Source organism: Pristis pectinata, chromosome 2, assembly GCF_009764475.1.
Source record: "Pristis pectinata isolate sPriPec2 chromosome 2, sPriPec2.1.pri, whole genome shotgun sequence".
NCBI classification, from domain to species: domain Eukaryota; kingdom Metazoa; phylum Chordata; class Chondrichthyes; order Rhinopristiformes; family Pristidae; genus Pristis; species Pristis pectinata.
The window spans coordinates 66,694,195-66,714,027 of record NC_067406.1 but is presented as its reverse complement, the minus strand read 5'-3'; the positions used below and the strand labels follow the sequence as shown (position 1 = coordinate 66,714,027).

Here is a 19,833-nt window from a genome sequence, read left to right as displayed (position 1 = left end):
GTCCTTCGTGGAAAAGTTCTTCCAGACCAATACCTTTGACCGTAAGTCCATCAGGCAGTGGTCAGCACAGAACATTCTGCAGGCACTGCAGGAGAAGGACTCAATGGATACTGTGGGGTGGTTCCCTGAGCAGACTGTCCAGACCATCTGGCAGAATGTCCCAGCACCAAGACCTTGCTTGGCTGGTGGTGAGAGGGGCCCTGCCGGTCAGATCCTTCCTGTATGGTTGGAACCTCACTCCCAGCGCGCGCTGCCCCCGGCAGGACTGTGCTGGGGACGAGACGGTCGCCCACCTCTTTGCGGGCTGTAGGTTTGCGAGGAGGGTGTGGCGAAAGATGCAAGGGTCCTTGTCACGGTTCATCCCCAGCAGCAGCATAACAGGCTGTTCCTGGGGACACACACAGACAGACATCAACTGCTGCTGGAAGATCATCAATTTGGTGAAAGACACTCTTTGGTCTGCCTGAAACTTGTTGGTCTTCCAGCACTGCGAGGTGTCCGTAGGGGAAAGCTGCCGGCTGGCACATTCCAGGCTGCAGGAGTACGTGCTGAGGGACGCAATGAAGCTGGGTGCAGCCAACACAAAGGCTCGGTGGGGAAAGACTACTGTTTAGGGTTCTTCTGCCACTGGAGAGGGAGGGGTGGGGACAGGTGAGAAACCCCCTAAATATTGTAAATACGGGACCGGGTAGCTTCCAGGGAGCCACACGTATGGCAGTAGTGCTTTTTTTTAATATATGTATATAAAAAGGTAACACTAATGAATGATCTATACAAGAATGTAAAGGTTTGCACTGTTTTGTAATTGTATATAGTTTGTCTTTTATTATGAATAAAGTTTATTTTGAATAAAAAAGAGTGATGCTTCCTCAACTCCGGATTACTTACCCCATAACAAATATTATTATATACCATGTGCTTGTGAGTAAATGGGAGTCAGCATTGTTAGAACATAGAATAGTACAGCACAGGAACAGGCCCTTCGGTCCATAATGTCTGTGCCGAACACGATGCCAAATTAAACCAAGTCTCTTTTGCTTGCACATGATACATATCCCTCCATTCTCTGCATATTCACGTCCATCTAAAAGCTTCTTAAACATCACTATCATATCTGCTTCCACCACTACTCCTGGCAACTCATTCCAAGCACATACCACTATGTTTATAACAAAAACTTACCCCACACATCCCCTTTAAACTTTCCCTCTCTCACCTTAAGTGCACGTCCCATAGTGTTTGAATAAATTGGTAAATTGGTCAATTTACCCCCATGCACCATAGTGAAGGGTGCATCAGCTCCTTTCTTAGGCTTTACATTGATACCACTTCCCAAGTTCACCATGCAAACATGACAATAGATCAGGAGTTGCAACAGATGTCAAGTGCAAGGAACAGAGCCCAAAACAGCTTTTTGTCTGTTGTATTAGCTTTGAATCAGTCACAGCTACTAGGTCGAGGCTCCTGATGTTCTAAGATTTTTTACATACCAATTGAGATTTTCAACAGAATCCCCAATGATAGTTTTGATTTCCTTTAAAACACAATATTCAACAAACTAGGCAATGAACATCCAAAATCAAAGATTTTTTGTCATTACTGGGGTGTAGAAATAGTTTATTATTAAATCTTGCTGTATGTGCATGGCAAACCATAGGCCAGATCATCTTGGACCTGGCCCATCACCTGCAATTCCCACCCAGAGTTAGGTTTTACCAGCAATTTACTTGTACTACTTCCAATCCAGTATACTGCACTTGACGTTCAAAATGTGGCTTCCTTGACACTGGAGTTTCCCAATGCAGGTTGGCCAATTGCTTTGTGGAGCATCTGAATTCAGTCTGCAGAGGCAACCCCAAACTTCCTGTTGCCTGCTGCCTCAATTCTCCATCCTCTTCTGACCTGACTGCAGTCTCCTGCACTGTGCCAGTGTGATCTGATACGAGCTTGAAGAACAGCATCTCAACTTCCAGCTCCCCATGTAGCAGCCTTCAGGACTTCATATGAAATTCAACAACTTCAGGTAACTTGCTTGTTCTGTTTGTATCAGAACTGGCCAGTTCTTCTATAGGTTACTGTGGTAGGGAATAATGAAATGGCTCTGTAGCACTGTAGTAGAGAACAGGAAGATGATCATGTACTCTGCAGGGTTGGGACCAGGTAGAGAAAGTCTGGAACCAGTTCAAACCGACCCAAACCACAAACTACAGGCTAAAGGGAACTATAACAAACTCAGGCCTGGTTACCAGCCTAACAACAATCCCACAAACTCCAGGACGGAAGCTTGCCATTGTGCATGAGGTAAAAGCGGAACTGCACACAGCTCACGTGGCACCCAAGGCACTGAAGCTTGAAGGCTCACAAAGCATGTAGGCACTGAAGCTTGACACTGAAAAAAGGCTTGCCTCACTATTTATACACAGCACACGTGGGGTAGAGATAATGGGGGGAAAAAGTAGATAAGAAATCATATAAGAATGATGGAAACTTTGGATCAGGGAGCATTTGTTCCAGGACAAGTGACTCCCCTGTTGATGTCAGCTTGTAATAAAGAGAAAGTTTGTTCTGAAGGCAAACCCCAGATTGTGCAAATTCTGTTTACAGTTACCATCTGTGATCAGTTTTTCTCTCTCTCCTGATCTGCTGGGCATTTCCTACACCCCTAATCTGAATTTCACAACTTTTTTTAAAATCATGTTGGTTTGTTTGTTTTCTCTCCCTCTTTACCTGCCCTATATAATCAGATCGCTTTATCAACAGCTTATCCCCTCCACCAATTCAAGCCTCTTCAAGAGATATTCCGTGTCCTATACATCTTCCCCATTCTCTCTGTAACTTGTAACCACTTGGGGTCTTGCTATCACTGTTCAAATGAGGGGTCTTTGATCTGAAACATCAATTCTTCTCCTCTTTCCACAGATGCTACATGACCTGCTGAGTGTTTCCAGCATTTTTAAACTTTTTAATGTATATTTTCCAGATACTGAGAGGTAAATGAGCTGGTCCTGTAAACCAGAGCAGGCTCCAAGCAGCAAGCAACCAGAGACATTTAACTTAATTGGATTTAAAAAGACTAACAATTAAAAACAAAGCAAAGCAAATGGAAACAACTTGAGCAGCAATTACCTCCACTGGCCTCCACCCCCTCCCCACCACACAGGGTCAGGGACCCCTTTAAATCAATAGATGAAAACGGATGCCATTTGGAAGCCAGTCCTCTCTGGCATAAAACTAAAGGGGCTAGCTGTGAAGTGCAGTCAAATCCTCTCCTCAGTACGTCTATGTTCCACTACTCGATTTGAAAGTGAGTGGAACAGATTCATCAGCATCTGATCTCCAGTTTCTCTTGGAATTACAGAGTTCAACAAAAATATGTGGATGACATTCTGGACATTGAATAGCTGGTTACCAGTAATCCATTGTGGAACTGCCTGCTGCTGGTATACACAATTCAGCCCCATGTTACAGCATGCTACACCTTCCACAGATGAAGCCAGGCTACCAAAGCCTGGGAGATCACGATACAACCAGAAACAGGCCGCCTCAAATGAAATTCTGAATTCAAAGACTGTGAACTTTGAAACTGAATACAAAAGGTTATTCTTTAGGAAAGCCCCCAGAATTTACTTTCCAAACCTACAGGTCCAGAAAAGTCAAATAGGGCAAACCAGCTTGGACTTTGCTTTAATGAAATAGTCACAGCCCTATAATAATTGGGATGTAAAACCACACGAGTTTCATCCATGACTTCATTAAAGAAAATACTGCATGCATTCTTAGATCAGTACAGCAATTAAGCATCAGAATAGCAAATACAAAAATTGTTTCTAGTTTTCCAAAATAGCATTATAACCAGAATTTGAAAATCCATTGATTTGACATGACAACACTGCTGGTAAGAGCAGAAACTAAAATATGACCAGGGTTCTTCACTGTGATTGTCTCTCTTCATTACCATTCTTCAATCCTTAGCATTTCCACTTCTCTTCTGTTTGAGCTGAACTCTGTTATCCACAGCCTTGTTTATCTTTGTATTGCTCTTTTGCTTTTCCTGGCTGTCGAAATCTCTCTCAGTTTGCCATTATGCAAGGCCTTACTGAGTGCACAGGCATTTGTTATTCTGTCTAGATCTCAATTTTGTATGGTTGATATTTTGCCCACAATTTCCACCACTTCTATTGTGTATTCTTATGTATTGAATTCATTATACTGGTTCACGTATATTGAGAATGTTGTACTTTTTGGATTTGATTTGCATTTCTCCTCCTCCTCTTGCTATGGACAGGTGAGGGAAGTCACAATACCCAAGGGTACAAGAAAGATTCATTCTGAGGGGGCTAGATAAAAAGAATCACAGCCACATATGTTCATTCTAAGGCAATTAAGTTGCTAAAGCACTTAGTTGCTAGGATGCATGTACACCAATAGGAAAAAGCACAGGGTGAGAAAACATCTTTATGTCCTATTCAAGTGCTCCTTACAGTAAAAGTTAACACTTCAGTTTCTGACTCGCACTGATGTAAATGGCACAAAGTATTACAGACCAGCCTAAACTATTATACAGTATATATTTAGTTTAATCAATAGATTTTCTCCACTTAATGCAATGTACAGTTTACAATATTCAGATGTGTACAAATAATATCAAGCTTTGTGCTATTTTTAGAAGGTACAAGTGAGAACTCTGCTTCACCTCAGGCATCTATAGTCACTATGCCCTCAAAAATTTCATTTCCTCATCATTTTCAATGTTACAAGTTTATATCCCTTAGCACTGTTAATGAAAATGGTCATCCTTATTACTCCGTTCATTTAGGCATTGTCTCGTTGGACATTTTGGTACATATTTGCTTCAATTTTCTTCTTCTTAACCATTCCCTGCGCATTATCACCCATCATTTTAAAGTGAGAATCCTTTCCACAAGTGGAAAATTATTAGCATTGGCCTTTACTAAATCATCAATAGAACACTAATGTCACTTGGCTTGAAAACTGAATTGCATTTTTCTTTTGAAAGCAATATTTCAAAAAATCGCATGCTGAGAAGGTAAGACATACTGACAGTAACAGTCAATGGAGAATTGTATAGATTCAATAAGGGCCCATAAGGGAATTACTGGTTTGCCATTTTAAAAGGCAGCACAGAAACAATGGTTTGAATGGTCTCATTCTGTGCTCTGATTTCTGGCTGAATTTGGATTGTGCATTCTGAATCTGTATACCACAACCCCATTATGCATGACAGGTATCAAGTGCAAATAATTTTCATTTAAAGTAAAGCACTGAGAATGCTGGAGATTGAAATAGTATGAAATTGTGGAAGTACACAGCGAGTCTGGTAGCATCTCTAGAAAGAAAATGTTAACAGCCTGAATCTTCTAAAAGACACTGGCAAGACAAAGCAAAGTTACATACAATTATAAAGGGAGTCAAATCCGGCCAAGTGTTGAGGTTGTGAATTTCCAAACAGTTGATTGTCACATGAAATTCTGAGATGGTGGTCAAATGTGTGCTACAGGTGTGGGTAGGTGGTTAAAAAGAAATGCTTTTAAAAAAACAGGTAAAGAACTTAGGAAAAGGCATAAACAGAATTTTTTTTAAAAAAGTTGAGCCAGAGGATTAGCCATTTACTTGCTAGAGAGGTTGAGGTGAAAGACCAGGGAGGTCCTCTCTAAAACTTCTGGTTTAGAGAGGACGCTTTTTGAATCCAAAATGTTAATGATTTCTTGCCACAGATACTGCCTGACCTGCTGAGCGTTTCTAGCACTTTGTCTTTAATACAAGAGCTAGGATGCCTGCAGAAGACAGGCTAACACAGCACGATACTTCACTCCAGCAGCTACACTAATCAGGGCAACTAAAGTCGAGCCAAAAAGTTGGATATGATCAGCCATGGCTTAAGCATAGAGAAATTTCAAAATATACATTCTCTCCAATCAGACCCATCCTTCCCACAGTAAATCCAGGCTGCCATCAAAATTCTGTAACACATTAATTCCTTCAAATCTTTACTATGTACACTATTCACTGTACAGGAATGCTTTTGCCTCACATCTGTGTGTTCCTCATCTCTCGAGCTACATAGCATCACCCAACTTTTACATAAATGAAAACTGACATTTTGTCTCAAATAATCTTGCATCATCATTATAATTTAAAGTCACCTACCCTGTCTTCCTCTCTCTCTCTCTCACACGTTCTGAACCAAATATAACACTTGGACATTTGGTTTTGAATCTCTTGTACAACTATTACAAAAGTAACAAGTGAAACACAAGTCATGAGATGCTTAGGCAACAAACTGCATAATCAAGTTAGAAATGATCAGAGTCCAAAATACCAAGGACCGGGAAGATTACTTTAAGACTGGCCTTTAAAAATGATCAACATTCTTTAAAAACTTAGCCGATTTGTTATTCCAAAAAGCTGCCAATCCCAAGCATGGAGAATAAATGCATAACATTTGAGTGGGAGAATGTTGAATAAATAATTGACCAAAAACAAATCAAGCAAAATGACAAAGAACCAGCTCTGCAAGTAATGTAGGTAGAAGAAAGTGAACTGTCTAAGTGAATACAAAAATAGACAAGGTAGGTTTGTCAGCTGGGCAAAGTGACACAGAAAAGTGCAGCTGCAGATGCAAAACTTAAAACACAAGATACTTTTCAGTGCCTTAACACTAATTGAAAATTAGAAGAGGCAAAATTATACATGATTCAAAAGATATCCAGTGGAGCAGCACCAAATAAGTTGAACAAATGCTTCATCCAAGTACTGAAAACAGGCGAGGCCCTCCAGGAGTATAGAACAAGTAGGGGTTTACTTAAAGTAATTGGAAAGGCAAAGAGGTGATAAAGTATCAGTGGCAGACAAGATTAAATAAATTCCCTTTCTAATCCGGATGAATCTATCCCCGCAGTACTATCACTACTAGATCAGTTTAGTGTTTTTTCTGGCCATAGATTAAATTTTAATCAGAGTGAATTTTTTCCATTGAATATGCAAACCCCAATTTATAGGCAATTACCTTTTAGATTGGTAACTGACTATTTTATGTATTTAGGTGTTAAAATTACCAAGAAACATAAGGACTTATTTAAAGCTAATCTATTGCCTTTAATTGACCGTGTTAAACAATTATTTACTAAGTGGTCTCCACTGTCTTTATCATTGGTAGGCTGAATTAATGCAGTTAAGATGAATATTTTAGCAAAATTTATATTTATTTCAAGCGATTCCAACTTTTGTCCCGAAATCTTTTTTTGACACTATTGATTCTAAAATTCTTTCATATATTTGGCAGAATAAAAACCCAAGGTTAAGTAAGAAATATTAAGAAAAACTAAACAAGGATGGTGGTAAGGCCTTGCCTAACTTTAGATTATATTATTGGGCAATTAATATCAGATATTTAATTTTTTGGATACAAGATTTAGATGCAATTCAATGCCCCAAATGGGTACACCTTGAGCACCAATCAGTACTTGAATTTTCATTCGTTTCTATTTTAGGAGCTTCATTCCCTTTTGCACTTGTCAAATTAAGTAAACATATGATTAACCCAATTGTTAAACATACAATATGAATATGGTTTCAATTTCGTAAATTTTTTTCGATTGAATAAATTTAACTTGTTGTCAAGTCCCATTCAATCTAATTTTTTCTTTCATCCATCCAGAGTTGACTCAGCTTTTTCCATATGGAAAAGGAAGGGAATAGTATGTTTTCGTGACCTATTCACTGATAACTGTTTTTCATCTTTTGAACAATTGTCTAACAAATACAATTTGCCTGGATCACACTTTTTTTGATATTTGCAGATTAGAAATTTTTTAAAAGCTACTATACCCTCTTTTCCGACACCTTACAAAACAAACTACAGAAAAAAAATTAGGTCTTAACCCTTATCAGAAGGGCTTGATAGCAATAATCTATGATTTAGTTATGAAAATAAGTCCAGAATCACTGGACAAAATTAAGAATGAATGGGAAAGTGAACTCCAGACATCTTTACCCACAGAGACTTGGAAGAAAATCCTTCATTTAGTTACTACATCTTCAATGTGTGTCAGACACTTGTTGATACAGTTTAAGGTAGTCCACAGGACCCATATGTCAAAAGATAAGCTAGCTCGTTTTCATAACCATATAAATCCTATATGTGATAGATGTAAATCGAATGTGGCTTCTTTGACACAAGTTTTGGTCCTGTCCTCTTGGAAAAATATTGGAAAAACATTTTTAACATTATTTCAAGTGTATTAAGATTGATTTACAACCTCATCCTATCATTGCAATTTTTAGATTACCAAGGACAGAGCCTGGCCATTTATCTGCTTCCGCTAACCATATGATTGCTTTTGTTACATTAATGGCCAAACGATTCATTTTGTTTAAATGGAAGAATCTAATACCCCCTACTACTTTTCAATGGTTCTCTCAAACTATATCATGTTTAAACTTGGAAAAAATTAGGAGTGGTACTGTTGATCCTTCGTTTAAATTTGAAGATATTTGGAGTCCATTTATTCAATATTTTCACATGATGTAGATCCCCTTTCAATAACTTTCCAACTTAAAGGAATGGAGTTGACTACATAATATTGCTCTGTTTCTACTGAAAAATTTTAGTCCAGTTTTGTTTTCTTTTTTTTTGTTTTTTTTTAAGTTTTCTGTTTAGTTTAGTTTATATTGTTTATAATTTTTCTTAGTGATTTGGGTTTTTTCCTCTTTTTTAAATTTATATAGTAAATTTTTCTTTCCTTTCTTTTATATTATATTCATTTACTGAGATCGTTGGATCTACAGATTTTTTTTATATCTTATTGTTCTTTATGATTTATGCCATGATTGTTATCCAGATCTCTTTGTATTACATGTACAAACATTGATACTATATATTAATCTGTATTGATTTGAAAACTAATAAGAAGATTGAAAAAGAAAAGATCAACTAAAATCCCAAGACACTTAGCAAATATATTTAGAGTAAGAGGAAAAAGACTAAGGTCATTTAGGGACCAAAAGGAGCAATCTATGCATAGAGTCAAGAGGCTGTGGGTGAATATAGAGAAAGTGTATTCATCTGAGAAAGACAGTTACAGATTTCAGCGAGTGGGAGGAGATATTGCAGAGCATATTAACATTAGAAGGGTGGATTCATTATATGTCTTAGTGGGCACAAAAGCAGATTAATCCCCAGAGCCTGAATAGATGTATCCCAGGCTGTTATGGGAGGCAAGGATGGAGATTGCTGCAGCCTTGAGAAAATGGTTAAATCTTCAGCGGCCACAGGCGAAGTGACAAATAGAGGACAGCAAATGGGGTACCTCAGGAAGGGCAGCAGTGATGAGGTATAATTATAGGCGTCTAATGTCAGTGATAGAGATTACTGGAAAAATTCTGTGTTATAGGGTTAATCTCCACAAGGTAGGGGTTGAAAGAAGATGGACAAGCATGGCTTTGCTGGTAGAAGATCCAGTCTGACTAATCTGATTGAAAAATTAGTAACAAATATTGATGAAGGCAGTGAGATTGACATAGACCAGCCTTCCACGTGGGACCTTGTCAAACGCCTTGCTTAAAAGGGACTCAAGGCAAGTTGGCAAATTGGATCCAAGTTAGCTAGGTAATAGGAAAGAAAGAGGGTGACGGGAGTGTTGCTTTTGTGATTGGAAGCATATGAAAAGTGGTGTACCACAGAGATGAGTGTTGAGACCCTTTATGTTTGTCACATACATTAATAATTTGGATACGAATGTAGGAGGTATAATTGGCAAGTTTGTAGGTGACATGAAAACTGTTGATAGGAAGATTGTAGTCTTGGGTTACAGAATAATATGGATTAAATGGTAAATTGGATGGAGTAATGGAAAATGGAATTTAATCTGGAGAAGTGAGAGCACTGAAGTGATGTATCTCGGAAGGTTGCAGAGAAGATTTACCAGGATGTCACTGTTTCAGTTACAAGGAGAGACTGGATGGGGCATAGACAGGATAGTTCATAGGAAACATTACCCCAAAGCAGTGAATCTAAAACTATTGGCATGAGTTTAGGGTAAAGGGCAGGAGGTTTAGAGGGAATCAGAGGAAGAATTTGTTCAAGCAGAGGCCAGGTGTAATCTGCTTGAGGTGGTGGTGGAAGAAAGTACTCATGCAACACTTAAATGGTATGTGAACCCAGGCACAGATGGCCAGAGCCCAAGTACAGGTAAACAAGATTAATATAGATGGGTCAGCGTGGACATGATGAGCCAAAGGACCTTGCTTAAAAAGGCATTTGGACAGGTAAATAGATAGGAAAAGTTTAGAGGGATACAGGTCAAAAGGAACTAGCTCAGGAAGACACCTTGGTCGGCATGGATGAGTTGGGCCGAAGGGCCCGTTTCTGTCCTGTATAAATCTAAGTATTTAGATGGAAGGAAATGAGCAATAGCACTTGGTGCCAAGTATAATTCTTAGATATAGGTTGGTGGAGAGGTGGATTTTAAGTACACTAGCCTTTAATATTCTTATTTTAGGTTGTTGTGATTGTGTAGGATGATTTCCCTGTGTAAAATCATTAATTGTGTGAGTTGCAGTTATGTAAACCAACACTGTGCAAAGGCACAGTTTTAAAAGTATGCTCTGCACTGTTAAAATGCTGCAAGTGAAACTTGGCAAAGCCAAATGGCAGATTTGCCCAAATTAAGAGTGTCAGTAGGTCAGGAACAGGGGAGACAATAGTTTAGTGCTGGCTGTCCAAGCCATGCCAGTAAACTAGAGAACATTTGGCAGAATAATGTTAGTTGCTTTATTACCTTAAGAACCAGGAGACAATAGTGAAGGGAAGATCAGATGGTTGGGAACCACAAGTCATGGAAGTATGGGGGTCTGATTGAGAGAACAAAAGACATCCTTGAAAACTAAGAGGTCCTTTTGTCAAAGATTCTCATCTGCCTCCTTATCAATTGAAAAAGACTTGCTCTATCTGTACCTCCAAATTCAGTAGTGTTTGAATGTTTTGGATAACTCTCCTAAATAGGGATAACTTCACCAAAATTAATGACTGTTAAATACAGCTAAACATAACTGTTCAATTCTGACTTTTGTTTCAAGTCAAAAACGTGCAAAAGGCACTTATGGCCATCAAACCAATCTTGGCCTCAATGCCATTTTCTTGCCAACTCCATATAGCTCTTGACACCCTTGTATTTCAAACGTTAAATCGATCTCCACCTTTAAATGGAATCAATGACTGACTCTACATCTGACGTGGAGAATTCCAAAGATTTGCAATCCTCAAGAAATTCCTCCAGGTCCATCTCAAATTGCAATGTCTTATTTTGAAATTATACACACTAATTCTAGATACCCCCACTAGTGGGAACATTTTCAACATCCATCCTGTCAATTCAGTTCACAATCTTGTTTCAATGAGATCATCATTCATTTCTCTCTGCTCTAATGTGTACAAATCCAACTTTGCTTCATACATCAAACTTTCCAACCCAGTAATCAATCCAATGAACCTTCCCTGCAGTACCCCCAACACAAGCACATCCTTCCTTAAAATTGCACGCAGTACTCCAGGTGCCATCTCGCTAGTGCCCCAAAAACATTTTGGCAAAGTTTGTGAATTTTTATCGTCAGCATTCATTTTCTTTGCCTTTATTTTTAATCTGTAGTGAGCAAAATTCATCTTGATCTGCAATTAATACTGCATAATTGGGTAAAATACTTCTAATGTCCATCACAATTTTATAAACCCTTATAATATCATACCTCATCCTTCCAGGTTCCAGTGAGAATAAACGGAGTCTATCTAAATCTCTCCTTATAACTTCAGTCAATGCCGAGCAATGTTGTGATTTCTATGAGCTACAAGAGTCATTAAAACTTGGCATTCTCGTTGACTTATGCACCAAATTGGTTGACTCCAGAACTGTTCCACCTAATAAAACAATGTTGTAACTTTATTAGTTCAATAGAACTTACTTGTGCCAAAACTAAGTATGCTTGCATTTCCAACAACTCAGGGTAAATAAAATCAATTAAAACTAAAAACATTTATCTCGTGCTATATGAAAAAAAAACCAAGTGAATTGGCAAGGTAACAGAACAGGTTGCAAAACACAAAAACTGCAAATGCAGGATGGTGAGAGAATAGGGGAGAAATCTTCTTGTACTGCGTATGAAAAACCATAAGTGCATTCCAGTCATTGCCAGGCTGAAAACAATTCTAAACGTCTTTAAAGCACATCCCTTGATCTAACATGTCCATTATCTGCCGCCAAGAACTCAGGTTAGATCATTCTAACTAAAAATCAAGATTCCACTGTGATTATTACAACGAATAATTGCCAAGTAATGAAACTGTGAAAAAGGTAAAACAGGCTACAAAATAAAAGCTAGAACAGGACAGACCAGGAGAGGTTCCAGGACTTGGGAGGAAACATGGATTATATGAGAAAAAGGAATTTAAATAGCACCTTACACAACCACAGGATATTGCAAAGTGCTGCCCAGCTAACAAGCACTGTTTGAATTGTAGCTAATAATTCACATGAAGAGTCTCAGCCCAAAACGTCAAGGAGCCATTTCCCTCCATAGATGCTGCCTGACCCACTGAGTTCCTCCAGCATCGTGCGCATTGCTCCAGATTCCAGTATCTGCAGTCTTTTGTGTCTCCAGTGTTTGAATTTTAAAAGGTAAGAAATGGACTTGTCAATTTATGCAAGACCAGGTTCCATAACAGCGAGGCAAGAATGACCAGATAAATGTGTTTTAATATTGTTAGTTAATGGATAAACATCGAAGTTTTAAATTTCACAGAGACTAGAAGTGCCTGCTGTTAAGACTATGAATGCTTAGGATGTGTTTAAGATAGTCTTTTTTTAAAAAAAGGAACACTGCTTTAAGATCAGAGAACCATACTGGTTTGACTGATAAGTAACTAACCAACATTAGTGATCAACTTGGCAATGGGGGAGCATTTTACAAGACAGTAATATAATTTAATTTCAAACAAAGTATGAGAGGAAGGAAGAGGAGTCAAAATGCAATATTTTAAAATTTAGGTATAGCAAACTTCAGCAGAATGAGAGATAAATTAACTGCAGCTGAGCTTATTGTGGTCAGTAAGTAAATCCAAAGAAAAGCAGTAGGAAATATTCAATGTATTTGTAAAGGTACAATGCTCTAAGATTTAAAATTGCTAAATAAAATTCTGATCAACACAAGAATTAAAGACAGCATTAAAACAGAAGTTATTCAAACAACTGCAAAGGAATACAAATTGCAAAAGGTGTGATCAAATCTCCAAGTCTATTTGACTTTGCTCAGGATATTAGAAGAAATTGTAGGTATATTAGTTATTTTCCAAAAGCTCTTTAGATTTGAAAGTTGTATCTCAGCATTAGAAAATTTCAAATATCATGTAATTGGTTAAGAGGAAACAGAAGAATTGCATGCAACAGTTATGATGACGTTACTGGAATTTTATCAGTGAGCAACTGGAAATTGTTCCAAGGATGCCACGTGGATTTGAAGGTAGGTGAGATCACCATGTATTAGTGGCTTGGATGAAAGAAGAGAATGTTTATCCAAATTTAGCCAGCCCTCATTAAATTACAGCACTGTTTTGGGGGTACTAAACACAAGGAAACACTTTAGCCTTGGGAGGGGATACAGCTCAAATTTACAAAATTGATATCAGATTTTAAAAGTGTGAAATTATGAAAACAGGTTGCATGAATGTAGCTTATATCCTCATAAGTTAAATGGATTGAGTAATAAATTTATCAAGACATTTAAAATGCAAAGTAATTTGAAAGGGTAGATATAAAGGCCTGGGAGTTTGATTGCGAAACCTTTCCAAGAAAGCCAATGTGATACAATTTTTATTTTATTTGTAGAAGGTCACCTCTGGCTGAAATCACACCAGATATGAAAATGGACCAAGTACTTTTTAAATCACCATACCCCTTACATGGCTGACGTTTTCCTGGTGTGGTCCTTGTGGATCACAAGAAGAATTTCAGAGATAAAACAAGAATCATAAATTTCCAAATGGAGTCCCAAGGATAAAATGCAATTGCCTGCAACACAGTCACTGCTGCCAGAGAGCAAAAGGAGCAAGAAAACCTGGAACCCAAGGGCCATGAAAGAGAAATTGGAGACCGAGAGCATAAGCACCAGGAGGAAGATGGCAGCTACCAGTGAACTTCCCTGCACAGCATCCACAGCCTCAACTTCCAGCTGAACCAAGGCAAGCAGGCCAAACTATAGAGGGTTTCCCAATAGATGCTTGATTTTTCCACAAGGAGTCTGCAAAATGAGATTCCACAATGCAAATCAAATCACTGTCTCCACACTGCAATGCTTAACATCAATAATCAACCAGGGAAGACCAGATGCCCAGCACAATCCTCTCATAGCCAACTGTGCCTGTCTGCTGCACTGGACACAAGACACTAATGAAGAGCAACCCTATAACATCAATGGCTTGTTACAACAATCTACATTTCCTGACAGGTGGCATCTTCTTTAAACAACCATCTCACCTCTGCAAAATGTAGTTTTCCTCTGATAAACAGTTCTAAATATTAGTCAACATTACTGGTAGCTAGACAACATTGTCAACACATCTGAGAATTATGACTGAACATACTGATCAGACTAGCATTCAGTGGGTAAGGAGATACAAATATGGACAAACATTTCAATGCAGTTCACAATTATCCAATGATTAAATCTCTCACGTCACTAATTAAGGTTCTTTTTAAGCCATTCTATCCATTGACTAATTCATTATGCACAATAGGGTATAATTGAAATAAAAGTATTGTCATTGGAAACACTCAGTTTGCAACACCTGAGTCTGATCAATCCAGAATGCTGCTTTCTTCACAATTTCTTATTTGTTACTTACATAGTCCTATCACTTTCAATTCCACACTTACAGGGGTTTCCTAAAGAAGGGTCAATGTAGAAGCTGCAACCTCCTCCCATATTTATTTGCCCCTTATAGAAGTCCTTCCCTCACAGCCAGTCATTGTAACTATGGACAGGGCAGAAAAAGATGTCAAGCAATTTCTCATGGGGGGTGGGGGGGTGGTGGTGATAGACAGGGCAGCGATGGTATTACTCCAAATATTTCACAATGCAGAGTACTGCAATGAGGGTGTAATTAAGGAGAAAGTATCACTCAACATCTAGCTGCAAGCAAGGATTAGCTTGAGCATGCTTACCTTGGCAGCATGTCAGCAACCTTTCTAGACAAAAGATGGCAGGGATACAGCAAAGCTCGCATATGTCACATTAGTGCAACTTCTCTCTTCACAATTAAGTACATCAGTTGCGCAAAATAATATTTCAACAATGCTGACATCTTCAGATCACAACAGTGCCAAGTCAAATGATACATTAATGGAAAAACATAATATCTTTCAAGAATTACCCAGTCTAATTGCTCTCCTACTTCAGAATCTTGGATGTGGGTTTTGACGTCCTAGCGTTATTTCAGAAAGTCAACCTTATGACTATACGCTGACAGCTGGAAGGCTGTTCCCCGCCACTTTGAGTCTGCACAAACGTCCTTGGTAACCCACGAGGAGCTTTCACCTGAACGTGTCACTCTCAGACTGCTGCCCCCTGACAAATGAAGCCGTCAGGGATGTTTGGCTGTTGGATATGGGCGGGTGTTTTGTTCAAAGGCTGTGAGGGGTAAACTGGTGCCCTCTATTGGCAGGAGAGTCTTGAACCTCCCCCTTCAGGACACCAGGGGAAACAATGGTGCAGAGCTTAGCTGATAGACTCCACCGACATTGTTTCAACTTCTAGACCAAGAGCGGACAGACCCCGAATCATACTTGGCTGGTCCCTGTGGTCTTTGTTTTTCTCCCCAAAATCAGATCTTGCACAATTTAGGAAGGGCTCTGCTCATAATGGAAAAGTATGCGAGTGGGAGGTGGAGGAGTCCAGCAGAACTGGTCCAGCAGAAGAGGTGCAAATTCCCACTGCCACATCCTGATTTGCTCATGGAGAAGCACAGAGCAATCTGCTAATGTGCTGCATCCCTTTGTTCCTGGAGAACTGCAGGTGGCCCATGTGTGGCATCCTGGTATCCATCTGGACTTAGTCTTCAAGTCATACAGCACAGAAACAAGCCCTTAATACCCATCTATACTAATCCTTTCATCAGCAACAAACAATCTGCTGGAGGAACTCAGAGGGTCAAGCAACATCTGTTTGGGGGGGGGGGTGAGGTGGAGGAGAAAGGGTAGAAGAAATTGTCAACATTTCAGGTCAAAACCTTGCATTTTGTCTCCATCTATCAGCACTTGGATCATAGCCACCAATGTGTTGGCGATTCAAGTGCTCATCTAAATACTTGGATGTTGTCACAGTACCCATTTTCACCACCCCCCCAGGTGGTGCATTCCAGATTTTCAACCACCCCTGGTGAAATAAGAGTTCCTTCCCAGATCCCCTTGACCCTCGTATCCTTATCCTATGTCCATTAGATTTGATAGTACTGCCATATGGAAAGTTTCCTAACATCACCCCAGTCTATGCCACTCATAGGTCTCCCCGTGGCTTTCTCTGCTCCAGGAAAACAAACTTAGCCTATCCAGTCTCTCCTCATAACTCAAACATTCCATCCCAGAAAATATCCTGGTAAATATCCTCTGCACCCTCTCCGGTGCTGTCACATCCTACCTATGACATGGTCACCAAATGTGCTCAGTGAGAACGTCAAGCTAGTCCCTGATGGCTTTTCATGTTCCTTTACAGCTTTAAGCTACTCCCATGTAGCAGAGATCAGACTGTCAGCAGGAATGCAGAGAGGCTGCAGAGGCAAAGATAATGGCTTCCATCGATGCCCCCATGACATCTGCCAACTGCACCAGTAGGTGCTGGTAATAATTCTTGTCAGGCCTTTGCAAAGAAACATGCATGATATCCAGCAAGGAGGTCATGGTCTCTTGGCTCAGCACAACCTTCTTATATCTCCTTGTGGCACACGTTCCTCCAAACAAATTTGCTCCTCGGTTAGAGACAGGCTCTAAGGTGGTGCTATGGAATGTCAGGTGCAATGATGCATTGTGATCATTTCTTCATCATCATCAATTCTCCTCCCTGCTCTCACCAGTGTTTCCTGAAAACAAAGATCTCTCTTGGTACCCTGTGAAGAACGAAAAGGTAAGTGTGCTTGTAGGCTGAACCCAAACCATTCTTATCCTTGAGTCATAAATACAGTCACACACCATAGAAACAGGTCCTTGGCCTATCGAATCCATGCTATCAATGACCCACTTCCACTAATCCTATATTAATCCCTTTTTTAAAAAACTTCATTATCAATTCCACCCCCCACCGTCCCCCCAGATCCCATCACCCAGTTACACACTAGGGGTGATGGGCAATTTACAGTGGCCAATTAACCAACCAACCCATGTCTTTGGGATGTGGGACGAAATCTGAACACGGAGGAAACCCACATTGTCATAAGGAGAACAGAGACAACACGCGAGGTCAGGATCGAACCCAGGTCTCCGGCACTGTGAGGCAGTGGCTTTACTAGCTATGCCAATGTACCTTTATGGCGATGCAGTAATACATATGGTTATGGCTACCCCTAATCAAATATTCATCAAAATGTTTAGAGGCTTACCTGACAGATCTCTTATAACTGCTGCTCGATGTGGTTGGACCTAATGCACTGTTCATTGGAGAAGTGGTCATGTAGACCCGTCCCCCCACCCCCCCCCCCCCACCCCAAAACATGAGTGGTCGAGTGGTCTCCTTCCTTCCTATTCCTCGCATCTTAGCCTGAATGTAGTTAAAGTACATTGACTAAGCTGAATATCCCGCCTTGATGACTTAGCCTCGTCATTGCTGTGCAATTACATTCAATTGAGCACACTCCATTGAGAACTGTGCAGATCTGGATTTAGCACTGGTATCTGCTTGCAAATCACTGTAATACCATTTCAAACTCAACTTTGACTAATTTTGCAATTTTCCCTGCAGGAGATTTAGAAACATATCAATGCTAAATTCAGCCATATATGAACCATGCACAACCCAGTTTCTATGCAAAAAGGAACTATTCTTACAGATGGGAGGAAATCCAGAACAAAAGCACTTCACCTACATTTAGAGGGACCACTGACGAGCAAAAGTCAGGAACAATCTCCTCATGTAAAATAGAAATAAAAACTTGCAATTTACTGTCTGCAGAGGACTATAGATGTGGAGTCATTTGAAAATTTTGCATTTGAAATCAACATTTATTAGGAGAAGATGGATCAAAAGTGATTAAGTGCAGGTACAGATTAGCCAAGACTTAACTGAATGGTGGATCAAGCCTGAGTGGGCCAATGCCTCCTCATTCCTAGACAAATAATTCTTAGGTTTCATGCAGTATAAATTGCCTCAAAGTTGTCAGATGCAAAATATTACAGAAGACAGCAGGGGAGTGGATACAGCAATCTTTTGCTGAGCACTCAGACTAGTTAATGGTTGTTAACTGCTGCGAAGCTAAGTGCAAAAAGTTATGGTGCAATTAAATTGCCAAGATGCCATCAATGCAAAGTAGTTTTGGTCGATGCAAGAGGCAGAAAACTACTTGCAAAAGAAAATGGAATAGAAAACTGAAAAAAAAATCCAACAAGAAAACTAATTATGCAGTATCAACTGCAGATCAAGATAAAATTTGCTCACTACAGATTAAAAACAGATGCAAAGAAAATATATGAATGCTAATAACAATGAAAGAAAAATTCCCAAAAACTTAGTCAATAATTCTACATTTGGAAGTGAAACACAAAATTTCACTTAAAATCTATCACCAAATAATCAATGTAACAACAAAGCTCTTGCATATTCAGGCTGACTCCTAAAGCTGGCATTTTGAACATATTCCCCACAGTTAATACAGAAATCCATTCAACCTCTTCCACTTGCCAGAAGAAGCAATTCACTTTACCCTGAGTCTCCACTCCTCTCCTGCCCCTTGAATGATTTTCAGAAATTTACTCAAATTCCCTTTGTCAATAGATCTGGTTTTGCTGGCACTGTTATTTCTTGTTGAGATACAAGAACATTTCTCCAGGATACCCCAAACCAAATGTATTCATTCTAAAAGTTGAAGAATCACTAATTCGTAACCATGAAACCATCTTCAGTTTGTCACTCAATTTTGGCTAGGACTGAATGGAAAACAAGTCAAACCAATTTACATCATCAATTTCAGACTGAAAGTATGAAATTATGAGTGAACTGATATTTCCTTACCCAGACAGAACACAAAGAATTCAGATATATGCGGACAAGTATTGACCACAAAAGCAAAACAAAGCCCATTAATTGTTGTTATATATACAGTCAAGGTTTTACCCAGCAGCTTAAATAAACACATTCAATGTGCAATGGCAGTTTGTAAATGTTAATTCATTTGGTTTATTACAGTTAATTGTTAGAGCTGTTATCAATGAAGATCAGTGACATTAAAATCTTATTATTCTTCAAATATATTAATCATGGTGGCAATTGGAGTGTTTAGTTAATGAAACCCTTTGATTGGACCAAAGTGCAGCAGATAAATCTTGTTGTTGAGACCATAAGCGATGGTATCTGCCGGCTGGATTAAACTTTCATGGATGTGTTTCATGAGTACAGTAGGGAAAAAGGATTATATTTAAACACAGAAACTGCATCCATGAAAGCCCAACAGCTATCCATCCTTAAGTTACTATAATGACAATGAAGGATAAGATAGACCAAGATATTTCCAGTTCTACCATAACAAAACTATTGGCTACAAATACAAGATAAAATCAGTGATGG

General features: G+C 39.2%; 1 protein-coding gene and 1 long non-coding RNA gene across 6 annotated transcripts in view; one reads left to right on the top strand and one right to left on the bottom strand.

The window, feature by feature from the left end:
- The window catches only part of atp8a1 (ATPase phospholipid transporting 8A1), a 276,718-nt gene that overhangs the window by 230,912 nt on the left and 25,973 nt on the right, over window positions 1-19,833 (bottom strand). The window contains exon 1 of one of the 5 annotated variants that reach the window (XM_052045278.1): window positions 15,440-16,212. The exons of the other annotated variants lie outside the window; for them this stretch is intronic. The gene's annotated coding sequence lies outside the window, so the exon portion shown is untranslated. Of the gene's footprint in view, window positions 1-15,439; window positions 16,213-19,833 lie in introns of those variants that run through there. 5 annotated transcript variants of the gene reach the window in all.
- On the top strand, window positions 1,914-14,777 carry LOC127587094 (uncharacterized). Its single transcript, XR_007958741.1, has 3 exons — window positions 1,914-2,023; window positions 12,533-12,689; window positions 13,896-14,777. It is a non-coding gene; the product is annotated as an uncharacterized LOC127587094 (long non-coding RNA).